General features: G+C 48.2%; 1 protein-coding gene and 1 long non-coding RNA gene across 3 annotated transcripts in view; one reads left to right on the forward strand and one right to left on the reverse strand.

Moving 5' to 3' along the window:
- The window catches only part of LOC141265042 (uncharacterized), a 54,974-nt gene extending 46,389 nt beyond the window's left edge, over positions 1–8,585 (reverse strand). The window contains exon 1 of the long non-coding RNA XR_012320036.1: positions 8,359–8,585. This is a non-coding gene — a long non-coding RNA (uncharacterized lncRNA). The remainder of the gene's footprint in view (positions 1–8,358) is intronic.
- Positions 1–19,318, forward strand: part of JCAD (junctional cadherin 5 associated) — a 181,827-nt gene that overhangs the window by 34,345 nt on the left and 128,164 nt on the right. The window lies entirely within an intron of this gene.

The following is a 19,318-nucleotide window of genomic DNA, read 5'->3' on the forward strand; positions in this document are numbered from 1 at the left end:
CACTATTCCCAGGCTTCTCCATAATGTCAATCGCTGCGCTGGCTCCCTGTTGCCCAGAGACTCCAGTTGAAAAACCTAACTTTGGCATACCAAGCCATCGAAAACTTGTCTCCTCCATACATTTGTGACCTAGTCTCCCTGTACTAGTTACCTGCATGCAACCTCCCATCCTTCCAAGATCTCCTTCTCTACTTCCCTCTTATCTCTTCTTGTCACGATCGCATACAAGATTTGTCCCGTGCATCTCCGCTACTGTGTAACTCTGTACCTCAACACATCAGACTGTTGCCTAAAGTGCAAACCTTGAAAAGGAAGCTGAAGACCCATTTCTTGTGACAAGCGTACAATCTGCGATAACCCTCGCTGCAGCATACCGCTGCACGACTAGCTGTACCCTGACCTATTGTATCCTCACCCATCCTTTGTAGATTGTTTGTGCGCCCTCGCGGGCAGGGTCCTCTCTGCTCTTGTTCCAGTCGGTGACCCCTTTTGACATGTAAGGCCCACGGAATAAATGTTGCTGTAATAGTAATAATAATTATAGTACTTGTACTCTGGGTCAATTGATGGCACTTTCCTGGTATCTACCCCTAATTTGATGTGTTTTGGCAGCCTTGGGGGCCCGTTTGAAGGTGTTGTGTATGTGTGTTTTTTTTTGCCCCCCATTGAATCCTATGGCGTTCGGTAACGTTCGGCGAATATTCGACTAGTAAATAGGCGAATATTGCAAATTCGGCGATCATAATCCGAATCGAATATTGAAACATTCACTCATCTCTAATAACAACGTTTCGACCTGTTATCAGTCATACTTGATAAAGATCTATAACAGGTCGAAACGTTGTTACTTGATGGCGGAATAAACTTCAACTTTTGGAATATATCACCCTGGACTGGACGCTGTTTCCTTGCCTCAGTGCATATGTGCAGTGATAGTAGCAAAGTTTGGTACTCTGCTTTGAGAAAGGTGCACAAGACCCTCTGTTGGTCCACAGTGTTGCATCCCAAAACTGCTTTGTAAAAAAAACTGTTGGCCACGTTCACATGTTGAATTTTTGATGAGTTTTTTACATCAGTATTTGTAAGCCAAAACCAGGAGTGGGTGAAAAATACAGAAGTGGGGACGTGTTTCTTCTTTTCCTCTGACTGTTTTGGCTTATAAACACTGAGATACAAAACTCACCAAACACTCAACGTGTGCACATGGCCTTAGGGTAAATTCACACATTCTAAACATATCCCATAAATAGGCCTTGTCACCAGGTAAAAATTACCTGGGGTTTTGTTCTTATTTTATTCCCACTGTTCTCCTGAGCATGGCGCTTTGTGTTTTTTTTTGTAATTTAGTTTTTTTCCATATCCATCACACACTTCCAGAGATACAGACCTTTATATTTAGAGCTAATGTTATGGTCCTGATCAACAGGGTTTGGCTTACAGGATTATTTGTGGGGGTGTCTTTAGGAAGCTCTGCATTATTACCCGCTGAGCCACACCTCCTTGGTAAAGAACCTAAAAGTTAGTACTAAAAAAGGCCCATATCTCTGGAACCATTTGGCAGATTTAAAAAGAACAAACAAAAAAAAACGGAATACCAAGGGGAGCAGCGAGAATAATATAAGAGTAAAATCTGTATGCTTTTGACATGGTGACCGGTTTCTCCTGTTTAAATTATCTTTTGTTATTTATAGTGGTGTCTCCATATGTCAGTGGAGCCAATGGGCCACCATGGACTACTGTGCAACTGTAGCCTCTCTGCGCCCTAAAGTTGTACCCCTTGCGGATCCCTAAAGTATAAAGAAGAGATTATCTGTAATGTTTCATGCATTTGTAAGAGTGGTGGACTGTACTCTCACGTTTCTAGCCTTGAAGACACCAATCGCATCATGCACATACAGTAAATTCATGCGTTTAATACATATAATGTGTTATGTCAAATGTGAACTAAGTATTGCGGTTTTAGTGTATATTTTAAATAGACTGTGAAATAGTAGTGTACAGCATAGGGTAGAGATATAGTTTAGGATCTAGGACATGAGATAAGGGCAATAGGCTTAGTACATACTGATATGAGAGAGTAACTGTAGTTAGTTAGGACAGAGGATGGATAATAAGTATACGTGTAATATATTTAGTGCATAATGTTTGTGGGAGTTCTGCCAGCTACATACTGTAGGGACAGACATAGTTAAAAGTTGGGATTTGCCCATAGGGGGAGGGAACAATCCCAGTAAAAGAGGACTGTTTCATGGTAGTGAGTAGTGTTGAGCATTCCGATACTGAAATATCGGGTATCGGCCGATATTCGCGGTATCGGAATTCCGATACTTAATTCCGATACTTTTACAATATCGAATACCGGAATGCCTGCGCTCTGCAGTGTGTCTGAAGGATGACAAGCTGGATGGCAGCGCTCAGCTGAGATCCAGCCTGTCATCAGAATGCCATCCCAGCGTGGGAGAATTCTCCTGATCGTTTAAAAGCCGGCGGGCGGTAAAAAGCCGCCGGCTTTTAAACAATCACACAGCCCCATACTGCTTCCCCGCAGCCCCCCACCCCGATCCTCCGCTCCCCTCGCCACCTCCCATCCCGATCGTAAGTTAGGACCGGGCGGGGAGCGCAGCACCAAGGAGCGGGGAGCGAAGGACCTGGGCGGGGAAGCCGGCAGTGAAAAGACTTCACCGCCGGCTTTCCCGCCGGTTATTTCAAATGAACAGCTGAGGTATCAGCTGATGCCGATCAGCTGTTCATTTGAAGTAGCCGCGGTGCCCTCGGAGGGTTCATGTGAGTTCATGCTTGACTGCATTGCATGAACTCACATGAACTTTCCCTCAGCCTCACAGGTCAGCCTCACTTCCCAGACCCGTCATGATTAGTGTGTGTGGGTGTCTGTGTGATGTGTGCGGGTGTGCGCGGTGTCTGTGCGATGTCTGCGGGTGTGCGCGGTGTCTGTGCGATGTCTGCGGGTGTGTGCGTGCAGGCAAACATAGGCCGATGTGACACTACTACTCCCATCGGCCTATGTCTGTAACCCGTCCACTCGTGCCAGCAGGATCAGCTCGATGGGAGCAGTAGTTCCCATCAGCCTGATCCTGCTATTTAAACTGCCCCATGGTCCCCAATAAATTTTAAATACATGTCATTGGTGGCCAGTGGTTACCTACAATAAATTAGTTTATACATTACCTGTCCCCGCCGATCGCCACCTAAAATAAAGTAAAAAACAAAGAATACACCTATACTCACCTAGACACCTAATTCCCCGAAGCCATCGATCTCCTGTAATAAAATATAAAATAATAAACCACAACCTTATCCTTACCCCTCCGTAGTAGTCCACGAGTGTCCCACGATGATCTCCAGTTTAGAGCAGCCACATAGAATGTGACCGCTCTAAACCGCTGCCGCCGCTAGAATGATGGGGCCGTAAAGCAGCCCCGTCATGGCATAAGCGGGTTCGCCGGAGTTCAGGCAGCGCTGCTCCGGTTAGCTGCTTTACGGCCCCGCTGTACCGTGCGAAATTCCCACGGTACAGCAGTGCCGTAAAGGAAGTCTCCGGAGCTGCGCTGCCTGAATGCACTCCGGTGACCTCAGTCAGGGCTCACGCTGCCGGGAGCGGACGTGTTCCCGGCAGCGTGAGCTTACAGCAGCCATGACAGCTGTCTCATCTCCAGATGTGACAGCTTTGCATGGGAGATCAGCGCAGGAACGTGGACAGGTAACTATTTTTTTTTAGTAAACTAAGAATTAAATAAAATGGTGTGTTTTATTTCAAAAAACTTATTTTTTTCTGGGTGTAGTGTGTGTTTTTTTATTTTTAACACTTTGTAGATTAGTAATGGGGGTGTCTTATAGACGCCCATCATTACTAACCTGGGCTTCATGGCAGCTGGCGCTGACATGAACCCCACCACTATTACCCCCTGCCATCGCACCAGGGCAGCGTGGAAGAGCGAGGCTAAGTGCCAGAATTGGCGCACCATTTCTGGGGCGGCTGACAGCTGGTGTTTCTAGCCTGGGAGGGGGCCAATATTCATGGCACCCTTCCTGGGCTATTAATATCAGCCCCCAGCTGTCTGCCTAGCCTTTGCTAGCTATTAAAATAAGGGGGACCCCACGTCATTTTTTGGGGGAGTCCCCCATTTTAATAGCTAGTAAAGGCTAGGTATTCAGCTGGGGGCTGATATTAGTAGCCTGGGAAGCTCCGTGGGTATTACCCCCTTCCCAGGCTTCAAACAACTGCCCCAGCTGTCTGCTTAACCTCTGCTAGAGACTAAAATTATGGGGGATCCCACGCCAATTTTATTTTTAATAAATCCTTTATTTTAACACTAAATGACACTTGAGGGGTTAATAAAGATGCAGTCCCTAAATTATTATTTATTTTTTAATTAATTTTTCCCAAAAATTTTGACGTGGGCTTTGCCATATTTTTGTATGCCAGCCAGGTACAGCAGGCAGGAACGGGCTGCCCCCAACTCCCAGCTGCCTATTTGTACCTGGCCGGACACAACAATATAGGGAAGCCCTTTTTTTTTAAATTATTTCATGAAATAATTAAAAAAAAATTGACGTGGGGCTTCACACTATATTTGTGTCCAGCCAGGTACAGCAGGCAGGAACGGGCTGCCCCCAACCACCAGCTGCCTATTTGTACCTGGCCGGACACAACAATATAGGGAAGCCCTTTTTTTTTTTAACTATTTCATGAAATAATTAAAAAAAAATTGACGTGGGGCTTCGCCCTGTTTTTGTGTCCAGCCAGGTACAACTAGGCAGCTGGGGGCTGGAATTCGCAGCGCTGGGAGGCCCAAGCTTTCTGGGCCACCCGCGCTGCAAATTGCAGCCCGCAGCCACCACGGAAAATGGCGCGTTCATAGAAGCGCCATCTTCTGGCGCTGTACCCAACTCATCCAGGGCCCTGGTGCGGTAGCTCACTGGGTAATAAAGGGGTTAGGGCCAGCTTGGCACTATCAGCTGGCCCTAAGCCCGAAATTCATGGGGTCACGCCAATATTAGACATGACCACCATGAATTTCTAGTAAAGTATTTAAAAAAAACACAACACCCAGAAAAAAGTCCTTTAATTGAAATAAACACACAATTCTTTATTGTTCTAAATTAAACTATACTTACCATCACGCCCATTCCAGCTGAAGCCAACGATCTCCTGCAATAAAAGAAAAATAATAAAGCAACCTCATCCTTACCTTTCCATGGTTCCCACGACAGCTTCAGCTCTGCTACATCGAGATGACAGGCTGGACCGCAGCAGAACGCTGCCATCCAGCTTGTCATCCCGCAGACACTGAGAAGCGCAGGCATGCTTGCGCTCCTCAGTGTCTCGCTGTGACGGCATAAAGATGAGCCGAGGTCATGTCCAATGAACTCGGCTCACCTCATGCACGTCACTGACAGCGTGGGAAAATTCTCCTGCACTCAGCGCTTCAGCGTGAGAATTCTCCCACGCTGTCAGTGACGTGCATGAGGTCAGCTGAGTTCATCTTTATGCCGTCACAGCGAGACACTGAGGAGCGCAAGCATGCCTACGCTTCTCAGTGTCTGTGGGATGACAGGCTGGATGGCAGCGTTCTGCTGCGGTCCAGCCTGTCATCTCGATGTAGCAGAGCTGAAGCTGTCGTGGGAACCATGGAAAGGTAAGGATGAGGTTGCTTTATTATTTTTCTTTTATTGCAGGAGATCGTTGGCTTCAGCTGGAATGGGCGTGATGGTAAGTATGGTTTAATTTAGAACAATAAAGAATTGTGTGTTTATTTCAATTAAAGGACTTTATTCTGGGTGTTTGTGATTTTTTTTTAACTTTGACTATGGGGTTAGTAATGCGGGTGTCTTATAGACGCCTCTCCATTACTAACCTGGGCTTGATGTCAGCTGGCATTATAAGCTGACATCAACCCCAGCCCTATTACCCCACTGCCACCGCTACAGGGCAGTGGGAAGTGCGAGGCTAAGTGCCAGAATTGGCGCATCCTATGGATGCGCCATTTCTGGGGCGGCTGACGGCTGGTGTTTCTAGCCAGGGAGGGGGCCAATATTCATGGCACCCTTCCTGGGCTATTAATATTAGCCCCCAGCTGTCTGCCTAGCCTTTGCTAGCTATTAAATTAGGGGGGACCCCACGTCATTTTTTTGGGGGAGTCCCCCATTTTAATAGCTAGTAAAGGCTAGGTATTCCGCTGGGGGCTATTAGTAGCCTGGAAAGCTCCGTGGGTATTACCCCCTTCCCAGGCTTCAAACATCTGCCCCAGCAGTCTGCTTAACCTCCGCTAGAGCCTAAAATTACGGGGAACCCCACGCCAATTTTTTTTTAAATAAATCCTTTATTTTAACACTAAATGACAAGTACAGTAATCAACACTGTCACTGTACTTCATATATATGTGACTGACATGTTTCTATCTATCTAATCTTTGTGTGATTCTCTATTCCTTCTATTCTAAATTGTCGGGTACAGATGCTGAATTGCCGGCCGGCTTTTTTAAAGAGACGGTGCATGAAAACACTATTATTTTTTTTAATAAATCCTTTACACTAAATGACAAGTACAGTAATCAACACTGTCACTGTACTTCATATATATGTGACTGACATGTTTCTATCTTTCTAATCTATATGTGATGCTCTATTCTTTCTGTTGTAAATTGTCGGGTACCGCTGCTGAATTGCCGGCCGGCTTTTTTAAAGAGACGGTGCATGAAAACACTATTATTTTTTTTAATAAATCCTTTACACTAAATGACAAGTACAGTAAGCAACACTGTCACTGTACTTCATATATATGTGACTGACATGTTTCTATCTATCTAATCTATGTGTGAAGCTCTATTCTTTCTGTTGTAAATTGTCGGGTACCGGTGTATGCCGCTGATGAATTGCCGGCTTTTCGCGTAATACATTCTACATTATTCTTAGTTGTTTTACTTCATGTACAATTAACCTACAAGGAAAGAAAGGGTTTATTTTCATTCCGATATTTGTGTCCCATTGACTTGCATTGGTTTCCGGTATCGGAATCGGCGACATCCGATACTTTTTGGGTATCGGTCCGATCCAATCCGATACGATATTTCCTGATATCGGAAGGTATCGCTCAACACTAGTAGTGAGTCAGATAGGGAAGTACAGTAACCAAATTCTACGGCAGTGGGCTGCTAGATTCAGCAAGTATCTATTGTTCATGGCAGTGGGAAGCCTTACTAGAATCCATTGTGGACATTCCTGCAATGTCCTGAGCTCAGGGCCCGGTATGGGTACTATGGAGAGTGCATTATCCTCTGGCGTACAGGAGACGATGGACGTGGAACCACAAGAAGGGAGGGTAAAGGATCCCGGGTGGACTGCAGGACTGGATGGGAAATCCTAGAGGTTGAGGCAGCCAGTGAATGTGGGGATAGTCCAGGAGGACTGGTTAGCGATGCTGAGGGCGTGCTGTGTTAAAGAAACAAGGAATGGGAAGTGTGGTGCCCAATACTGCGTGTTGCAATCTGATGAACCTGAACTGTCCAGTAAACTTTTGGTTGTTGAAACGAACTGGGTGTCCCTTGATTTATGTGCCGCGGCTCCTGAAGATGGAGGCCTGGTGAAGGCGAAGGTTTGCTAATTTTTATAACTATTATAACTATTTTTTTTGGGGGGAGGGGGCATATTGTACACATTTTGCTGTGGGGTGTGTGTGCAGTGAATAGGAGTTATTGATCTATTTGGCTACAGCAGATTGAGAATTTTTTTTCAAAAGCTACAAATGTACATAGCTCATATAATTAAGTGAAGTTTTACAATGTGCATCAAAAACTCCCAACTTGCTTTGCAAATGAAAGGCAGAAGATGGTAGATCTCAGTTTAAAAAAAGGCCAAGAGGGAAAAGGCCAAGAGGGAAAAATAACCAGTGTTGCAGAATAATTACCCCCAAACTTTCCTGAGATTTATTGTCTTTAACTGTTTTGGGTTCATAAACATCTGAAACAGATGAACGTGAATGTATGACAGTTATTACTGAATTACGTGTAGTCTATTGTCTATGTGCAGTCATTTAATATTAAATATTATTACGCATGAATTCATTGACATAAAAAATATTCTATATGTGAGTTGTTGAAGGAGTCACAACATTTTTATGAAGTTCCCTTTAAAATCAGTAAACCTGAAGTGACCGCGGGCAAGGCCGCGCGTTGATATCCATGATCTGGCCCAGCAAGATCCCCACACACAGACTCTACCTTGATAACCGTATCTTTACTTGTATACATTTTTAACACAGCAGAACACAGTAAATGACAACCGTAAATGTTCACAGCAATAACGTGTACTTATAAGCTGACCCTCACTGTCCCTACTCACACGTTACCAGTCCTTTACTCCAGAAGGATGTGTCCCCCCGTCGCAGGCCTGTCTGTCTTTGCAGGAAGGCGTCCCAGCCGAAGAAAACAGGAACAGCAGACTTCTCTGAAAGGAAGGAATACTTCGGCCTCTAGCCAGAGGTCCCGCTTACAGTCTCTCTGATCCGGGTAGTAGTTCTTGTAGATTCCCTTATGTGGTTCACACTCCAGTAGTGGGGAGTGTAACAGCTGAATCCTTCAGCAGTGCGGAAGCTGGGGAAAACTCTGAGGAAAAGGTGTCAGATAACAGAAACCACATTGAGAGTATCCTCTACGGCACACACGAGGACCTGCACACTGTCCTGGTTCTTTTTTACAGACCACCTCAGACTCCCCGCGCGCTTTTTTTTCACTTTGCTCATGTGACTCTCCAGGGAGGGACACAGGAGACTCAGTCTTTTTCTCTGTTATCACATCCTGCGCAGGTGCAACCTCTGGCCACAAGGTGGCAACACCATCCTGCGTTATCATTTCTGTCACAGGCTCTATCTCAATTATCACAGAACAGCCAGAGCCTGCCAGCTCACTACACGCCCCCCCGCTCAAAGGTTGGCAGTCCCTGCCAACGACCGGCTCCAGGGCGGCGATGGCTGTGGATGTTACAGGGGGCGGCTGGGAAGAGGGCCACACATATTGGTCTCTGTAGGACTGTCCTGGAGGTACCCCTGTAGTGGTCCTCGTTGTCCGCCTAACGGGTTGGATCCCCTCTCTCCGATCAGTCACCCCACTCTCTTTCCCAGTCGATATGTCAGTAGAAGAGGTAATCGGTTCAAGTGCATCAGTCAGACGGACAGGGGTAGGCATGCATTCAATCTCTACATCCCCGGGGTCAGTGTCTCCGACAGTATTAGTGATATCCATCTCTCTAGGTATCACAGTAGGGGAGTCAGGCTGGGAGCGACAGGGGCGCAACATATTACGGTGCAAAGTACGGATGCTGCCGCTGTCTTCGCCCTGCACTCGATAGACGGGGCCACCGGGGTACGGGTGTCCAATTACTCGATAGACTTCGGTCTCCCACTTGGGCCGGAGTTTCCCTTGCGGTTTCTTTATACGGACTAGGACCAGTTGACCTACATTCAGTGAGTCCTCTTGTACCGGAAGGGGGTCAGCGTGCACTTGATCCTGGATTTGTCGGCCTACTAGCCGGTAGACAGTCTCCATTCTCTGGTGGTGTGTTTGTAGCCAGGAAGGATAGGTACCACAGGTATCTTCTTCGGAGTTAGACAGTTGCAACTCATGGATGTCTTTGCCTGGACGGCCAAAGAGAAGTGTGTATGGGGTGTATCCGTTGACAGAATGGACTTGATTATTATAGGCCCACAGCAGTTCTGGGAGGAATCGAGGCCAGTCGGGCTTTTTGTCTTCAGCCAGTGTCCGGATCAGTTGTAAGAGGGTCCGGTTAAAGCGTTCACACGCGCCATTCCCTTGTGGATGGTAAGGGGTGGTCCTGGACTTCTTGATTCCATACATCCGTTGGAGTTCTTCAGTGACTCGCCCTTCGAAACAAGCCCCCTGATCAGAGTGCAGCCGCTCCGGACATCCGTAGACCCGAACGAACTGTTGACAGATGGCCTGTGCAGCTGATTTGGCAGTCTGATCCTTGGTAGCAACAGCGACGGCGAATTTCATGAAGTGGTCTACCATCACCAGACAGTACTGGTAGCCACTATTCGCCGTTCCGATCAAATGATAGTCCACCATCAACAGCTCGAGGGGCCTCGACGTCCTAATAGTCTGGACGGGTGCACGCTGCTCAGCGGACTTGTGGAATTCACAGGTACGGCATTCTTGACAGACGTTTTCAACCAGCTTACGGAGCCCCGGACAAAAAATGAACTGCTGGGTCCACCGGAGGGTCTTGTCTATGCCGAAGTGGCCGTTCCTCCTGTGAGCTTCGCCCACCATCTCATGGGCCAACTGCACCGGGATGACAATCTGCAAACACTCCTCCAGCATATGGGATAAAAGGGCCCTGCGATACTGGACTCCATCTTTCACGATCAGTCGATCCCATTGGGCAAGCAGAGTCAAGGCTCCGGTCGATAGTCAGGCTCTCACTTCGGAGGGCGGTTTCTCTTGTTTATTCACATACCGTTTCAGTAAGACGTGCTCGGGATCTCGATCTTGAAGCTTGGCCCATTCTTGCTGGGACAGGGGAGATCCCACTACGGCTTCAATCCCTCCTACAGCATACTGGCGGCTATCTTCTATTTGCTTTGCAAGCCGGGCAAAGTCAGGCATCTCATCTTCCTCCAACTCTTCATCCCGGTCCCCCACTGGCGGGGATGATGTCACTCTAGACAGGCTGTCAGCATTCTGATTCTCATTCCCCTCTCTGTATTTAATTTTGTACTGGAATCTAGAGAGCCTGGCCATCCAGCGCTGTTCCATTGCCCCTAGTTTGGCATTCTCTAGGTGGGCGAGAGGATTGTTGTCCATCATGACCAGCACCTCCGCTCCTGTCAGATAGCCAGCAAATTTCTCCGTCATAGCCCAAGTCAGAGCCAAGAGTTCCAAGCGGAAGGACCTGTAGTTGACGGGATTCTTTTCCGTGTCACGGAGAGACCTACTGGCATAGGCTATTACGCGTTCTTTATTATCTTGAAATTGAGAGAGGACCGCCCCTAGACCTTCAAGGCTGGCGTCGGTGTGCAACTGGAACGGTAATGTGTAATCTGCATACGCCAGAACAGGGGATGATGTTAGAGCAGCCTTAAGTGCCTGAAAGGATTTTTCTTGGTCAGGCCCCCAACTGATGCGTCGTCCTCTGGGACTGTTCGCAGTCCCTCGGAGAACCTCATGCAGTGGTTCAGCAAGCCGAGCAAAGTCCTTGACAAACCGACGGTAGTAGCCTGCCAGCCCCAGAAAAGTCCGGACTTCTTTGACGGTAGTTGGCTGCTTCCACTCTTGAACGGCTGCTATCTTCTCCGGAGAGGGCTGGACACCTTCGGCCGAGATCCGGGGACCAAAGTAGTCGATTTCCTGCTGGAACAGACGGCACTTGCTGGGCTTCAACTTCAAGCCGTGTCCCCTCAAGCGCTGGAACACTTGGCCAAGCTTGTGAAGATGATCCTCAAAGGTGGCGCAGTATACCACGATGTCGTCAAGGTATATCAGCGTAAACTCAAAGTTGAAGTCTCCCAGACAGCGTTCCATCAGTCTCTGAAAGGTCCCTGGTGCGTTATTCAAGCCGAACGGCATCTGGTCGAACTCATACAGGCCCATGGGAAGGATGAAGGCGGTCTTTTCCCTGTCCTTCTCACTCATTGGAACCTGCCAATATCCACTGGCCAGGTCTAGGGACGAAAAATATTTGGCCTTCTTCAGGGCGGTCAGTGACTCTTCGATCCGGGGAAGTGGATATGAGTCCCGGATAGTGCAAGCGTTCAGCCTACGGTAGTCTACGCAAAATCTCAGGGAACCATCTTTCTTTTTGACTATCACCACGGGTGCAGCCCACGGGCTCTGGCTTTCACGTACCACTCCGGCGTGTAGCATGGATTCTAATAGGCTTTTCACCTCCTGGTATTGTTGAGGTGGTATCTGCCGGTACCCCTCGCAGATAGGGGGGGTATCGCCCGTGGGTATCTCGTGCTGGATACTGGTGGTACACCCAAAGTCTGTGCCATGCTTTGCAAAGGAGTCTTGGTGTTCCCGTAGGAGTTCTTCCACTTGAGACACTTCTTGTTTGGTGTATTGAGACGTGTCTAGTAGTGTTGAGCGAACATGCTCGACACTGCTCGGTACTCGCCCGAGCATCACGCTACTCGGGATGTTCGGCGAGCACCGAGCATTTCCGGGTTTCTCGGGCGTGAGCTCTGGTCTCCGCCCTGCATGTTTGGCGCTTTTTACAGAGCCAATGAACATACAGGGATTGCCAGCCAGTCACTGTAATGCTGCAGCCATGTTGGTTGTGGGCATTAGTGATTGGCTGGCCGCACAGCGTCACCTCGAGTATTTAAAACCGGGCGCCGCCATCTTGGACACAGTCACTCCGGAGTAGACAGTGTAGGGACAGCGCTGCTGATTTAGGGAGAGATATAAACTGCGAAATAGTTAGTGTAGGGTCTGTAAAGGCTGCCAGAACAAACAAACAGTCCTTTTCAGGACTAATATCCATCCCAGATACCAGGCAGGCAGGCTGTATAGGAGACACAGTGGTTATACCAGCAAACACTGCATTACAGTCCTGTGTGCTCCTGTTGCTGAAATTGCTGGACTTATCACCAGGTGTCTGGGGCCAGGAAAAATCCTTTTTTTTTCATCTAAATCCTCCTTTTTTTTTCCTCCTTCACACTGTACAAATACCCGTCTTATTAACATTTTGGTGTGTCCCCCCCCCCCCCCCCAAAAAAAGCGTGTCTCTGATTTTTCAGACACAAATATAACTGTTGAAAATAGTCTGGTGTAGGCTAGAGAAACAGAAGTGTTGTTTTGCACTTCCACGGTTCAAACCTCTGTATTATCCATTTTGGGCCATTTGTATCTAAAAAAAAAAACAGTTTGAGTGTGTCGCTCACTGTTCAGCCGCAAATCTATATATTTAAAAAAGTCTGGTATACCCCAGTAAACAATAACTGTGGTTTTGCCATCCCACGGTAAAAAATCTCTATTATTCTGGTTTTGGTATATTTTCTGTAAAGAAAAACAGTAGTGTCTCCTGACTGTTGTGATACAAAAATATATCTGTTGAAAATAGTCTTGTGTAGGCCCGACATCCCAGTGTGGTTTCGCAGTTCCATGGGTCAAATCGCTGTACTATCCAGCTTTGGGCCTTTGGTATCTAAAAAAAAAGCAGTTTGAGTGTGTCGCTCACTGTTCAGCCGCAAATGTCTCTATTTAAAAAAATGTGGTATACCCCAGTAAACAATAACTGTGGTTTTGCCATCCCACGGTAAAAAATCTCTATTATTCAGGTTTTGGTATATTTTCCGTAAAGAAAAACAGTAGTGTCTCCTGACTGTTGTGACACAAAAATATATCTGTTGAAAATAGTCTTGTGTAGGCCCGACATCCCAGTGTGGTTTCGCAGTTCCACGGGTCAAATCGCTGTACTATCCAGTTTTGGGCCTTTGGTATCTAAAAAAAAAAGCAGTTTGAGTGTGTCACTCACTGTTCAGCCGCAAATATCTCTATTTAAAAAAGTGTGGTATACCCCAGTAAACAATAACTGTGGTTTTGCCATCCCACGGTAAAAAATCTCTATTATTCAGGTTTTGGTATATTTTCCGTAAAGGAAAACAGTAGTGTCTCCTGACTGTTGTGACACAAAAATATATCTGTTGAAAATAGTCTTGTGTAGGCCCGACATCCCAGTGTGGTTTCGCAGTTCCACTGGTCAAATCGCTGTACTATCCAGTTTTGGGCCTTTGGTATCTAAAAAAAAAGTAGCTTGAGTGTGTCGCTCACTGTTCAGCCGCAAATATCTCTATTTAAAAAAGTGTGGTATACCCCAGTAAACAATAACTGTGGTTTTGCCATCCCACGGTAAAAAATCTCTATTATTCAGGTTTTGGTATATTTTCCGTAAAGAAAAACAGTAGTGTCTCCTGACTGTTGTGACACAAAAATATATCTGTTGAAAATAGTCTTGTGTAGGCCCGACATCCCAGTGTGGTTTCGCAGTTCCATAGGTCAAATCGCTGTACTATCCAGTTTTGGGCCTTTGGTATCTAAAAAAAAAAGCAGTTTGAGTGTGTCGCTCACTGTTCAGCCGCAAATATCTCTATTTAAAAAAGTGTGGTATACCCCAGTAAACAATAACTGTGGTTTTGCCATCCCACGGTAAAAAATCTCTATTATTCAGCTTTTGGTATATTTTCCGTAAAGAAAAACAGTAGTGTCTCCTGACTGTTGTGACACAAAAATATATCTGTTGAAAATAGTCTTGTGTAGGCCCGACATCCCAGTGTGGTTTCGCAGTTCCACGGGTCAAATCGCTGTACTATCCAGTTTTGGGCCTTTGGTATCTAAAAAAAAAAGCAGTTTGAGTGTGTCGCTCACTGTTCAGCCGCAAATATCTCTATTTAAAAAAGTGTGGTATACCCCAGTAAACAATAACTGTGATTTTCCTCTTCCACGGTTCTAATCTACTCTTTATTACCCTTTTTCCATTGATAGTGCAAGTGTAAGCTATTTTACTTCATTTACAATGGGCAAGGCGCGTGGCAAGGGACGTGGAAGTGGACGTTCTGGTGATGGTTCGTGCAGAGGACAGGGCCGTGGCCAAGGTGAAAATGTGCCACAACCAACAGCCACATCTTCTCGCTCCCACTTCTTGACCGAATTACTAGGGAAGCACAGAACAACACCAGTATTGAGAACTGATCAGTGTGAACAGGTTATTAATTGGATAGCAGATAATACTTCCAGTTACCTGGGCACCACCACCTCCGGTCTGTCTTCCACACGGTCAACTCTTAGTAGCCGTGAGTCTCGACCGCATACTCCTCCTCACCCTGATGCTCCTTCCTCCCACCATGGCGAATGTCGTCAGACAGCAAGTGATCCCACACTTGAACACTCTGAAGAGCTGTTCACTGGTCCATTTCCATATTTGGGCCCCTCGCCTGATACGCTTGAAGTGGTGGAAGAGGAGATCCCATGTTGCGATGCCCAAATATTTGAACAGCCACGGCCACAGGAAGTCGACGTTGGCAATCTGTCACAAGAGGTGGACGATGACGAGACACAATTGCCAGGAAGTGAGGAGGATCGTGGTGCGCAAGTGGAAGAGGAGGAGGTGGTGGATGATCTAGTAACTGACCCAACGTGGAAGGAGGACATGCAGAGTGAGGCCAGCAGCACACAGGGGGAGGGAGGCAGAGTACCCCAACAGGCAGGAAGAAGCAGTGTGGTGGCCGCAGACAGAAGACAGGCAACCGTTCCCCGTAACACCAACACGAGGGACATTGCCAGTACAAGCGGTAGGTCTTCCAGAGTCTGGAATTTTTTTAAAGACTCTGCTGATAACCCCAAAAAGGCCATATGTTCCTCCTGCCATGCCAGCATCAGCAGGGGTGACAAAGCTACCAGCCTGACCACCACCAGCATGATCAGGAACATGGCAGCAAAGCACCCAACTTTGTGGGGCGAAACCCAGGGTCCACGACCAGTGTCAGCGGGTGTCACCACTGCTTCTTCCACTGTTGTGCGTGCAATAGAACCCCCTGTTGTGTGTGCAAGGCAATCCCCTGTCCATACTGCATGTAAAGATGCCCCCTCCTCTCAATCTTCACTTGTTATGGCAGTTTCTCAAGAAACAGCATCAACGTCCACGTCCACGTCCCACCGCAGCGTTCAATTGTCCATATCCCAGACCTTTGAACGAAAGCGGAAATTCGCAGCTAACGCCCCATAGGCCACAGTCCTAAATTCGCACATTTCACGACTGCTTGCGTTGGAAATGCTGCCTTTTAGGCTGGTGGAGATGGAATCCTTCCGCAATCTTATGGCGGTGGCCGTCCTTCGGTGCTCGGTCCCCAGCCGACACTATTTTGCCCGGTGTGCCATCCCCGCACTACACAAGCACATGTCCCAAAGCATCTGCCGTGCCCTCAACAACGCAGTTACTGGGAGAGTCCACCTGACAACGGACACGTGGACAAGTGCTTGTGGCCAGGGACGGTACATCTCTCTGACGGCACACTGGGTAAACATAGTGGAAGCCGGGACTCAGTCGGACCTTGGGACGGAACACATCCTCCCCACACCGAGGATTGCGGGCCCTTTGTCAGTCAGAGTTGCCCCCACAGTGTACAGCTCCTGTGCATCCTCCTCCTCCTCCTCATGTTCAGCCTCCATCTCAGATATCACCACATCAGTTACAAGCTGGAAGCATTGCAGTACTGCCTCCGCCAAGCGGCAACAGGCTGTGCTGAAACTCATAAGCTTAGGTGATAAACCTCACACTGCTTGTGAGTTGTGGACAGCTGTGAAAGAGCAGGCACATCTGTGGCTGAGACCGCTGAACCTACATCCCGCCATGGTCGTGTGTGACAATGGCCGTAACCTGGTGGCGGCTCTGAGGCTAGGTGAGATCACACACGTACCATGCCTGGCTCATGTGCTTAACCTCGTGGTTCAACGGTTTCTTAAATCGTACCCCGAGTTGCCAGATCTGCTCTTGAAAGTACGCCGCCTGTCAGCTCATTTTCGCAAGTCGGCTACAGCTTCCGCCGCCCTTGCTGTGTTGCAGCAGCGTTTGCAGCTTCCGGCACACCGACTGGTGTGTGATGTCCCCACACGTTGGAACTCTACCCTCCACATGTTGCAAAGGATTTGTGAGCAGAAGAGAGCAGTTGTGGAGTACCAGCTGCAACAAGGCCATCGATATTCAGGTCAGACTCCACACATAAGACCTCAGGAGTGGACCTGGATGTCTGACATATGTACCATCCTGACAAACTTTGAGGAGGCCACCAAGATGGTGAGTGGCGATGACGCCATCATTAGTGTCAGCATCCCACTTGTCTGTCTTTTGCAACGCTCTCTGCAGAGAATTAAAGAGGAGGCATTGCAGCCAGAGTATGATGAGATGGATCAAGAAGCCGTAGCGGGCGATTACACACAGCCCAGCCTCATCTCATCCCAATGTGCATTGGGGGACAATGAGGGAGAGGAGGAGGAGGAGGAGGAAGAACAGGAGCTGCTATCATGCGTTGTAGACAGTAGTACCTGTACAAGTGTCATACCGTTGGTTCAGCATGGGTGGCCTGAGGACAGGGGGGAGGAGGAAGAGGAGTAGGAGGAGGAGAGCATGGTCAGTCGTCATCTTGGTGAGGACACGGAAATCTTGCCCGTTACCAGTCTGGCACGCATGGCTGACTTTATGTTATGCTGCCTTAACCGTGACCCTCGCGTTGTCAAAATGTTGGGTGACAGTCATTACTGGTTGGTGACACTTGTAGACCCCCGCTACAAGGAGAACTTTCACTCTCTTATTCCTGAGGTGGAGAGGTCTACAAAAATGGGGCAGTACCAGAAGGCCCTTGCTGCAGATCTCTTAAAAAAATTCCCATCTGAACACGCTAGCGGCAGAGGTCACAGTTCGTTGCCCAACCAAGGCGTACAGGCGAGAGAGATGCAACTCCAATCCAGCAGAGGCAGGGGAACACTGTCAACGTTCTGGGACAGTTTTCTGACACCTGCCCAGCTTACAGGCCCTGAGGCGCGGGGTACTCTCACAAGGAGTGGAAAGTTTCAAAAGATGGTGAGGGAGTACCTTGCTGACCGTACCAGCGTCCTCCGTGATTCCTCTGTGCCTTTTAATTATTGGGTATCCAAGCTGGACACTTGGAATGAACTCGCTCTGTACGCCTTGGAGGTCCTGGCCTTCCCTGCCGCTAGCGTGTTATCGGAGCGTGTTTTTAGTGCCGCTGGGGGAATTATAACTGATAAGCGCACTCGCCTGTCAACTGACAATGCTGACAAGCTGACCCTTATCAAAATGAACAAGGGCTGGATTTGGCCAGACTTCTCATCACCACCAAATGACAGCAGAGTAACATAAAGTCAAATCCACTGTGTTATTTCGGGAGGTGTATTCACATGCACCGCTTCACACCCACACATGGGTATACACTTCCTCGTTTCGGCTGTTTTATCTTCTTCTCCTTATCCTCAGCCTCCACCACCACTATACCACCAGGGTGCCAGCATTGCAAGTTCCTCGGTCCTTATTTTTGGCAGCTTTTGCTTGCAAGGCATAAGCAAATACTATGGGACACCCACTCCCCAATAATGGGACTTATGTTTGTAATATGCTGTACTGCATGGCTCTTGTAAGGGGCATTGCAAGTTGCTCCGTCCTAATTTTTGGCAGCTTTTGCTTGGAAAGCATAAGCAAATACTATGGGAGACCCACTCCCCAATAATGGGACTTATGTTTGTAATATGCTGTACTGCATGGCTCTTGTAAGGGGCATTGCAAGTTGCTCCGTCCTAATTTTTGGCAGCTTTTGCTTGCAAGGCATAAGCAAATACTATGGGACACCCACTCCCCAATAATGGGACTTATGTTTGTAATATGCTGTACTGCATGGCTCTTGTAAGGGGCATTGCAAGTTGCTCCGTCCTAATTTTTGGCAGCTTTTGCTTGCAAGGCATAAGCAAATACTATGGGAGACCCACTCCCCAATAATGGGACTTATGTTTGTAATATGCTGTACTGCATGTGACGCGCCCCCTGGGCCGTGTGTACACGTGTGTGGGATACCCGGTGCCGGGTCTCTGGGGTCTGTAGTCTCCGTGGCAGTGACCCGGTCCCGTGGCTCAGGCTGGTCAAACCAGTGGCAGTCTTTCTTAGGTTTTGAGGTTAATTGTCCGACTGCGCCACCCGTGGATTGCGGTCAGGGAGTACCACCGCTGCGAGGCAGACCGCTGAGGCTGGTGTTGTGTGAGCAGCAGAGAATGGGATAACTCCCCACGGGAGGAGTATAGCCTCAGGGCAGTGAGTGTGGATGATGGGGGTGATGGTGCACGAGCGCAGCAGGAACGACTCAGAGTCTTTGCAGTGCAGTTCAGGGTCTTTACTGATGATTATAAGGTAGACCCTCCCGGGAGTGCTGGCTAGCATAAGAGGCCTGGTCAGTCTGTGAGCAAGCAGGAGTTCCCCTGGCCAGGTGGAGTTGTAGGCCTCCCCGTCTGTCTGCACTCTTCCTGGCTACCTTGCTGTAAGCGGGTAGAAGTAGCCCACGTCCCTGAGTGTACCGTGTAGTGCTCACCCGTATGGCTGGTGACTTGGGGCTTTCTGTTAGCCTCCGCTCCACGACGGCGGTGCTGGTCCCTTGCTTGTGACTGAGCCTCCGGGCTTCTATGGCCAGAGGACCTGAAATCCCCTGCCGGCTGGTTTCTGCTGCTGGATATATAAGTCCTCACAGCCTCGGACTCCTGTGTCCGGTTCCTATTGTCTTCTGCCA

The sequence above is a fragment of the Phyllobates terribilis genome, unplaced genomic scaffold (genome assembly GCF_046119375.1).
Source record: "Phyllobates terribilis strain yellow unplaced genomic scaffold, ASM4611937v1 Scaffold_4__5_contigs__length_816908805, whole genome shotgun sequence".
NCBI lineage: Eukaryota > Metazoa > Chordata > Amphibia > Anura > Dendrobatidae > Phyllobates > Phyllobates terribilis.